Source organism: Grus americana, chromosome 10 (assembly GCF_028858705.1).
Source record: "Grus americana isolate bGruAme1 chromosome 10, bGruAme1.mat, whole genome shotgun sequence".
NCBI lineage: Eukaryota > Metazoa > Chordata > Aves > Gruiformes > Gruidae > Grus > Grus americana.
In genome coordinates this window covers 89,093-99,489 of record NC_072861.1, presented here as the reverse complement: position 1 = coordinate 99,489, position 10,397 = coordinate 89,093, and the positions used below count along the sequence as shown (strand labels likewise).

The 10,397-nt window shown below is 40.8% G+C and overlaps 1 pseudogene; it reads left to right on the top strand.

The window, feature by feature from the left end:
* The first annotated feature begins 1,146 nt into the window (after positions 1-1,146).
* Positions 1,147-6,549, top strand: LOC129210829 (E3 ubiquitin-protein ligase RBBP6-like; annotated as a pseudogene).
* Positions 6,550-10,397: the final 3,848 nt, after the last annotated feature.

The window sequence follows — 10,397 nt, the reverse complement described above, 5'->3', positions numbered from 1 at the left end:
GAGCTTAAAAATCAGCTTAAAAATACTAGATGGTATAATTTTTTCTACAGATAGCTTCAGTCCATGTGGGACAAAATTGGATTGGTTACACGAGTCTTTATGTAAGATACAGCTGAGTCTAAAGGTTTGAGTGCTCAGGAACGCTATTTTCAAGTAGGTTGACAGGCACATAAACACCCTGTCATGGCATAAGGACTCCCCAGAACATCTCCAGGATAACTGTATTTTATAGAAGCAGCTGTTCTCCTGCAACCTCCGCTAGCATGCTGCTCTTTACAGGATGGGATGAGTGGTGTTGTCTTTGGCTGTGTGTGCTTCAATGTGTTCCTAACGTGTGTGTCAAATCATTACCTGTTACGCAGACTGCGGATCTGGCTGAAGCCAACGCTTCCGAAGAAGATAAAATAAAAGCTATGATGGTCCAGTCTTGCCAGGCATATGATCCAATCAAGTAAGTTTTGATAATGTCCAATCTGTTCTTTGAAGACTATGGAAAAAATGCAGAGATGTTTGTTTCAACAAGAGAGACACATATATACCTTTTTTTTCCCTTCCCCAAACCTTTCAGTTACATGAAGAAACCCTTGGGTCCACCTCCACCATCATATATTTGCTTTCGTTGCGGGAAACCTGGCCACTACATAAAGGACTGCCCAACGACTGGGGTAAGATTGTGGGGGACTTCTGGCCTCACTGAGTTTTGAATTTTTTTACCTTGGCAGTTATGTAACAAAGGCATGAATACTCATATTTTTCTCTTTTTTGTTTCTCTTGGGGTGAAATACAGAGGTTATATGGCAATGTTGCAAAGCCCTTCAAAATGCAAGGGAAACCTGGAATTATAAATGTAAAATTTTCTTTGTTTTAGGTCACAGAGATTAAACATATTCATAGATCTTTCTCTGGGAACTTTCATGCATATTTTTAGATATTTCACTATTACTGGAAATTTTTCTGGTTTTCACTCTTTTTGATGACAGTTCACAGTTTTTAGTATTTTGTATAAAACCAAGATGTTTCTGTTGACCCTATCTGTCGAATATTTCTGTGTTTTAATTGCACAAGTCTCTGGTTTAGTATTGCTGCCATTTAAGGTTAGTCACTGAATGTATATGCAGGAGGTAAGAATTCAACCTCGGTATCTCGATGGTGACTGTAAGTTTCCCCGGTGACTGACCGAGAGCCCTGAAGTAAGCTCTCACCTGAAGTGCGCTTTGGAGGAGGAGCGGGTTTGTGTCTCTTCCCTGAGCGGGTGGTGAGCTCAGAGATATTTCACCATTAAGGAACCTGAAGGCAAGCCAAAGAGTGTCGATTGAGTTCAAAACACTGCTCAAGCCTTTTGAACATCCCGGCTATATTCATTTAGGAAAATAAGTATTTTAGTTGAGCAACCCTTACGCTAGGTAGAAGGAGAGGATTAAAGGCTTACGCTACTTAAAATAACCATTGAAATGTCATTTTGAGTGTGGGTCCTAAGATGAGATATCTCTGCATTTATTTTCTCTTCACAGGACAAACATTTTGAGTCTGTTCCCAGAATTAAAAAGAGCACAGGAATTCCAAGGAGCTTCATGATGGAGGTGAAAGATCCCAATACAAAGGGCGCTATGCTGACAAACACTGGAAAATATGCAATACCAATTATTAATGCGTAAGTATGGAATTAATTGGACTGACCAAACACTGAACAAGAGAAACCACGCGTAAATGTCTGCGTGGCAATAGAACCAAGTTGGCTGGCATCCGTAGTTATGGGGAAGGAAGCATTGTCATTGTATCTTAGCCTTAAAATACTTTCTCATATTAAAATAGAGTGGTCCCACTGTTCATGCCCCTGGAAGCTGGCTGAACTCGTGGTATGCTAAGAATCAGTATTTCTGCAAAAGATTTCAGCAGTGTTTAAGGTGGAGTCATTCTCTTTGAAAGCTCATTTTGCTTCTGTTTGACATATCAAAGGCTTCTTGCAAAATTTAGCAAATAGCTGTTGGACAGAGATTGCCTCCCCTCTAACTTGTATCAAATCCCACGTGTGAAACAGACTGAAGTTTTCCTGATGCTACAAACTAAGAAAATACTATTGTGTGCTGACAAGAGTGGCTGTTTTCAAACGCACTTGGTAGCACTTCTGTTTTTCAGCCATGGATCTCCCTTTGTAGAAGCTATAACAGAGACTTTCATTTATAAAATGTCATTACTCAGAGACTAACTTCATCCTGAGCCTGCGCTTTGTGTTTACCCTCTGGCAAAGGAGAGGTGGGATTCATTTCACCTGATTTCTAGCTGTCAAAAAATGACTTTTCTAGTCTGAGCTAATTTCTGAGTTGATCCAATGAATGGGAGAGTTCTGCAGAAGGAAAATTGTTCCCCCCCTCCCTCTTCTGGTGTTGTGCCTATAGAAAAGTAGTTTAAACTAAATGCCTATGATTTAGAAGGCTAATGTGGAGTTAGAAGAATGCCATCTATTCTCTTCCTTTGATAAAATACAAAGCTTGGGAAAGTTTGCCTTCACCCATCTTTAACTTTTTTCTTCTTCCTTCCCCCCATCCCACCCTCCAGGGAAGCGTATGCAAGAGGAAAGAAGGAAAAGCGTCCCTTTTTACCAGAGGAGCCCTCCTCCTCCTCCTCCTCAGATGATCCTATTCCAGATGAATTGTTATGTCTCATTTGTAAAGATATAGTGACTGATGCCGTGGTTATTCCCTGCTGTGGAAACAGTTATTGTGATGAATGTAAGTGCTACTCCCATGTTTGTCAATTCCAAACATCACATCTGATCTTCTGAAAGCAGAAAAAGGAGATAACGAAATTACTTTCTAATCAGTTCTATTTAATACTTAAGTACACCCTGAATAGGAAAGGACTCTGATCCTGTAAAGGCAAAAAAAAAAGGCAGAAAGCTTGTTTATGCATCTAGTTAAATCCTCTTTACATGCAGAAGGATGAGTGTGAGAAGAGTGCATAATTGTGCAGGTGATTACAGTATTAGATCTTGAATGCATTTAGTTTGTCCGCAGCCCTTTCTCTCATACAAAATTATATAGGCAACTCCGGTGACTTACTGCAGTCTGCAACAAACAGATATTTAGGCATTTAATGCGCATTCTTCTCCACAGGAGAGCTGCTTAAAACCTTCAGAACTCAAACCTACTAATGGCTTTTTGATGTGTGTTTTGTTCATTAACCTTGAGGTTGGTGACTTCTCACTGTACCAGATAGTGGAAAGATGATGAGTCGAAACACCAAGATACAGTCTACTCGACATCTTCAAATGTTACAACAGTGAAAATAAAACTGTGCAGTTATTTGCTGCATACTAGAAACTGTTTACGCTATTCAACAGCTATAGCTTCATGCTCTCAATTCAAGACCATATTCACCCATTAATGACATACGCCTTTTTATAATTGATTAGAACCCCCAAAATTTCCCTAGGTTGGCTGAAAACTATTTTGATCATTCTAATGATTCACAGGTATTAGAACAGCATTACTGGAATCTGAGGAACACACATGCCCAATGTGTCATCAGACAGATGTTTCTCCTGACACTTTAATTGCCAACAAGTCCCTCCGCAAGGTAACATGATGACTTTTACGTATACTGTTTGTAAGAAAAGTCTCTTTGTAAGAAGCTGAAAGGGAAGAAAATATTAATTAATAAAAATTAAATATTAATAAATAAATAAATGATGATGACTGTTACACCTCCTGCTGCTCTGGTGACTGCCACCGAACAATCCACATCTTCCTCTCTGTCAATCAGCAGTTTGTTGGAAGTGAAGGTAAAATTTATTTTTATTTTAATATTTTTTATTAATTAATATTTTTATTATTATTTATTTAGCCTTAAGCAAGACTAAATTGAATAAGGCTACATTTACGTTTCAAATGCATTATCTGTTGCTACAGAAGCTTACAACTCTTTAGAGACAACCTGGTAAATTCAGATGACACTTTTGTTTAACATGATTGCTCACTTTCAAATTCCGTGTTAACACTGAAGTACTTTGAATACAGACACTCGGAGTTACCAGTCATCAACATCAGTGTTTAAAGTGATGTGTTGATACATCTGTACAGAAATACACAAGTAATTTTATGCTGTGGAGGCCTTTGTTCATGTATCTACTGAAGTTTCATATTACCTTTTCGTAAATTCTTTTCTGCCTCCAGGCTGTAAACAACTTCAAAAATGGAACTGGCTACACAAAAAGGCTCCGTCAGCAGATTCAGCAGCACCAGCAGATGATGACTGTTACACCTCCTGCTGCTCTGGTGACTGCTGCTGGACAATCCACATCTTCCTCTCGGTCAATCAGCAGTTTGTTGGAAGAGAAGGTAAATTTCATTTCAACGTATGCTGTGATTCTTGTGGTTTAGTAGAGCTCATTTTCCAACTGTTTGCATTTATTTACAACGGCTATCAGGTTCCTGCACAAAGACAACCAGCATTACCAAGTCTTGTGGGCCCTCGAGGACAATCAATACCCTCAACTGGTAAGTAACTAGAACTTTAGAATTTCTTTAAAGAATTATCTTCAGATAAACTGAATGGGATTTTTTTGTTTTTCCTCTCCCACTCCAAAAGCTCACCCAATGACAGCCAGTGCAGTTCGCTCAGCAGGTGGCAGATCAGGCTGGGAACGGTAAGTATTCTACGGAAATTCAATATACTCCTACTTGTAACCTGTGAAAGGAGGTCGTAACACATAACTTACACAACAGCTGATTTATAGTGACATAAGTATGCACAGATAGTTGTGGAGACTACAAGTGGTAATTAATGGCTTAATGGCTTAATTTGAATTGGCTTTAACAAAGGGCATCTGTGCTTGCAGTAAGATGATTTAAAATAAAACTCCAGTACATGATTGAAAAGAGGACTCTGAAAAATGACCACTTTTTGAGGAGATCATCATTACATAGAAAAATTAAATATTATTAAAGAATCAGATGGAAAGCCACTCTTTTGATTACTGGCTGAATAGGGCTGAAGAAATTGATCTCCCAAGAGAAATCAGCCTCCGACATTCTTTCTTTAACAACTTAGTTGATACTGATTGGGAAAATTATTGGAAAAGTCAATGCTGTTACTTTATCACCATTTGGAATTTCTTCAATTTAGTCATCTCAAACAGCCAAGCTGCTTTCTCTCAGTTGGAGAGAGAGGAGTCTCTTTTATCTATTACTGCCGTGTCAAGTTAGTCCTTCGGTTTTTTATAGAGAGATTGTAAGGGTGCATTGTGTTTATAAAATCTTAAAGATAAATTGAAACAAAGACCAGGATCCATCCCACAGATTGTCTAAAACCTCCAATTCAGCAAGCAAGAAAATAACCGTTCAGGGACAAGAACAAGCCAAATACATCATCATGCGGCAACAACGTAGGAAGCATATGTGGAAGTTAAACTGAGTATAGGAGAGAACAGTGAGGGAACTGTTGGGGGTGAGGATGAGGAAGGCAAGTATGAGGACCAAGAAACAAGTGTCATCTCAAATGAACAGAAAGTAGGGAGAGAAATGCGTAAGTTGAGAACAAGAAGTGCTCGTCACCATGCTCCCGCTTCATTCGGCTTCCTCGTTAAAATCAGGGCAGAGTGTAACAGTGACACATGTGTTGGGGTTTCTTCAGAAGTTCAAACCAACGATGCCTGCACAGTGAAGGTACCCAAAGGACTCAGGCCCCAACACTGCCAGCATCAACACCCGTCTCTGTGCCTGTGCCTCCATGTCCCTTGTATCATCCACCTGCCCAGGCACTTCTCTTCCACCGGGGTACCACCACCACCGTTTACTCCTCAGTTTCCATCTGGTCAGCCTCCATCTGCTGGGTACACCGTCCCCTTTCCAGGATATCCCCCAGCTCCTGCAAACATGTCATCAGCTTGGGTACCAACAGCAGTACCAACAGCTCATTCAAATGCCACCCCAACAACACACACACCCCTCCTTTGTCTAGAGAGGGGTTTTACAGAGAACAACGGAGACTTAAAGAGCAGTAAGTATTTGGCTCAATGGCATTGCGTTGTTTTTCATTTTTGTATCTCGGTAGCATATCAGACTGCAGTTACACCAAAGTGCATCTGACATAAGCAAAAATGACAGTGTCTTTTTTTCCAATATGCTTTCTCATTGCAGATGATAAACATCCAACACCAAACCAAGACAAATGTAAATTCTAAAACTTTCTCTAAAACTTGCAGGAATTCTAAACTGGTTTTGCTTAAATAGGACCTTTGCCATTTGCACGCAGTATACCTTCTCTCATATTGGCCATGTTTTGTTTCTTGATGTCTTTTTGTAATAAAGGTAAAACTATAATTGTAGTAAATGTCAAAGTTATTTTAACAGTTACAAGTCCAAACTTGATGAGATTACAAATGATTTTGCTAAGGAATTGATGGAATATAATGAGATTCAAAAGGAGCGTAGGCGTTCGTTTTCCATACTTTACATGTCTGTAATGGAGAAGCAGATTGTCCAGAAGAATCAGGAGGAGTTCCACTCCACCTCTCTATCGTTAGATGGACTGGATGATCCAGGGGATTAGCAGCGGTAGGAGTTCCATATGTAGGTTACTCGCTCCAATATGGCAGAGATGACAGTTGCCCAACAGTTATAATTTTGCAGCAGTTGTTAAGGAGCAGATGTGTCTTTTACTAAAGCTCCTCTGTAATGACATCCTTCACCTCCTGAAAGCCATGAGGAGGCCAGAAACTGAAGAGTTGTAGTTGCTGGATTTTCTGCATCTCCCTACTCTGATTTGAACCATTGCTTCAAAGCTCTTCAGAGGAGATATGCAAGACAAATTGTCTTCATTTCCTCTTTTGTCTGTCTCATGTGGATAGACGGATAGATTTTATCCTGGCCTGCAGACTGGAGGCTTTCACTAGTATTTTCTTGTCATTGTTAACTATTTCTTAGGAATTAAAAGATCAGACTTCTTTGTAAGGAAATCTTAAATTGATGAAGGAGTTTGAGAGGAGAGATGATGCTAACAAACGTATGTGGAAAATAAAAGAAAAAGTTGTGAAGAAAAAACCCAGGGTAGCTGATGTTTTCTATCCCCAAAAATCACCTGGGCAGGAGTCTGAATAGCTCTCTATTAGTAATGCTGTCAGTATCTTCCCTAGAGTAATGGCATTGAGTCATATTACTAGATATGACTTTTCTTGAAATGTGGTCACTATCCTTGCTTCGAGCTAGAGGTATGTGCAAAAAGTTGCTAGGACATCTGGCTAGAAATGGTGATTAAATAGCCCCGTATGTAGGATTGCCGTACAAGTATTTTGCATCCTGGATGACTTGCCAAGCAAGTAGTGAAGTTAAATAGACTAAACAGGCATTTCAAAATTGAGCTTTACTGTCTTTGGGCTAAATCATGTTTTCTTGATGTTTGATAGTGCCCTGTAGCCATTAAGACTTGCTCTTTTTGCATCTCACCGCAACAAAAATGATTTGCAGTGCATGGAGCTGCAGAGCATATGGAGAGGAAAAAAAATCCCCACACACCAAATTTGGGAGGAAAAAGATGGGGGAGAGTGACTGTTTTAAATTAACATCATTTTTTTTGTGTGTTGTGTTTTCTTTAAGGTCCAAGTCTCCCTGCAGTGCTTCATCAGTGCTGCTGTATCCACGAAGAGGCAAAGAGAAGAGGCGTAACAATCGGTCTAGGTCAAGGTCACGTGGTTATCACCGGTCAAGGTCTCCAGTACGTAAAGGCCAGTCTCCCACTGAACAGACTACACCTCAAGGGAAAGAAGGAAGGGAGCATTTTAACAGATACAAAGAAATTCCACCTTAAGTTGTTTATGTTCTTATTCATCTTCCTATTACGTCTATAAAAAATTTTTGAACTTGTGCATGCTCATTATTTTGAAAAAAGTACACAACATCCAATAGCTTTTCTCAGTGTTTAGCTACAGCTGCTAATCTTTCCAGAGCAGAGCTATGCTGTAAGACCTTTTTTTTTTTGGTAAAGACAGCAAAAGAAATCACAAGAAAAGATTTGCCCCGTAATAGTCCAATTAAGTAGAAATTCCAATGACTGCAAACGTGACTTTAAAGGAACTCCATTGGGCTAATAGTGTGATGTTCAGAAAAGCTCACTGTGGTGACTGGCACAGTAGATGAGAAATGGGCTTAGCTGTAACTCAAGTCTTAAACTGATTCAAAGGAAAAAAAAAACAACAACCAAACAAAAAACAACAACAAAGAGAGAAAGCAAGGATTTAAAAGACCAGACTTTGTGCCCGATATTGCTCATTTATATCAGTTACCAGTGTTTGTGTAAAGCTTGTGGCTGGAGATTGGAACGTTCTTGCTAACCCCGATTTTAAGGCTGCAGTGTAATAGCATGCAATGAAGGCAAAACCAGCCAAGGTGCTCTCAGGAACAGCAGTAATGTGCATTATACAGCGCCTTTATCGCAAGCTGAACAAGGACAGGATAACACAGAACTCCCTTTGGGAAATGCATTCAAATCATGTTGAAGATGCTGAATTCAAGACCCCACTGTATTAGCTCCTGGTGTCACTCAAAACTGAACAGCTACCATCTGCCTTTGTGAACAAGACATGGATGAATGCCAAAGGCAGAGTGGCACCGAGCTGCTGGCTCCCTCGGGGCTGCAGACCCCACACAACAGGGCTTTCTCAGCAGGGAAAAAAAAGGTCATTGTGCTCATTTTCTGCATTTTCTGTTCTTTCTCCAACATATGTGCTAAGGCTGTACAGACTGATGTGTGTCTGGGAGAGCTGACGGAGAATCAGCAGCAGGCAGATAGCTCTACCCGCCACAGGAGACGGGGCTCCTTCACACATCAGCTAGTGTTGAGACTGGTGTGTACGTTCGTCAGGGGCACGGCTGAGGCACGCTCGCCCATGCAGAACCTTACAGGAGGGCTGGCTGGGCTACACCTGTGTCACAGGGACAGCGGGCAAGTATGCCGAGATTTTGAACACAAGCCACTTGTCAACATTCAATCCAGAGAAAATCCATGACTAAAAAAACTAACCAGCCTAAATGGCTTCCTGTTAGGCAGCAGACTCTGGATGAGATTTCCTATAGAAAGCTGAAAACTACTGTTGTAGCTTATTTGCTATTGTTATACAGTCATCTGTAAGCATCGTCAGTCCTTTTCTCCTGCTCACCTTTCTCTATTGGATGTATGCTACTTTGCCCTTCCTTTTCCTACACTACAGCAGTTGCCACGGGATTTCGCCACCTGCTAATCCCAGGCTCCTCCACTGTGCTCCCTGAGGGCAGTAGGGATTTCCTCCTGGGAATACTCAGTGTGGCCAACGGCAGCTGCTTGGGGAAGTAGTGGGCAAGAAAATGAACCCACCACACATTACGAACCATAACTTCATTTCCTCTACATTTCTGGGCATATGCTCCCTTTGCTCTCATAAAGTTCCTTATTTGAAAGGGCCTGACCAAACAGAACACTTCAACATTATCGCTAGAAATCCAGGACAAACAGATTCATCTGTGCATTTCTCTGTCTCTCAGGAGAAAGATGCTGTATTTTTAGGTCATGATCTTTGCCACATTACGGCATGCCATCTCCAGGCATCTGAACACTTTGAGCCAAAAAACACCCCAAGCTAAGACCAGGAGGAACGCCACAAAGCAGCATCTGTTTTAAGCTGATGCTTTATATCTAGTCCTAGAGGCAACAGACAAAAACACCAAATCGTAGGCAATCCCCTTCCCAAATAAAAGCACACTACGCATTCCTTTCCTTGCCTTCCCAAAACGAAAGCTTTAGTGAGGTGCTTAGTGTATAAGTGAGCATTTCTTCACAGCACAGGGCAGAAATAATGACTATGCCTGTTGCTCATTTTTGCATACAAGCGGATTCGTGACTCACCGCAGACTGCTGACTTCTGCGTGGTGGGATGCATTGGCATGTACGCCACTGGAAAGAAGGAAAAAAAAAAAAAAGTCAGTCTCAGCACCAGCAATGGTCGGAAGCAACACGCACAGCTAGGCAGACAATAAATAGCACCAACAATGACAGGGGAACAGTGACATTTTCCACTCATCATTAATTCTGTTTGCTGAACTTGACAAAAGTTGGCATGGCTGTTGGAGGGATGGCCCTTACACACTGTACACTTGGAAGTCTTACCAAAAAATTATGTTTCTCTCTGCTCTCTGAAGCAGCACTTCAAACAAACTGCATTCTGAAAGCTTTGGTACACAGACTGATACTTCATTTCATCTCTGTAATCAGTGTTAATATTACTTACCTATATCAGCAGAGGCATTACACAGGGAATTTCTCTGGCATCTTAGTTCAGGAAAGCAAACTGTGCTACAGGACATGACTGAAAAAAATGTGCTAAAGCCCTACGGAAACTGATGCGATGTGATAATGGCTAAGTGCTAAAA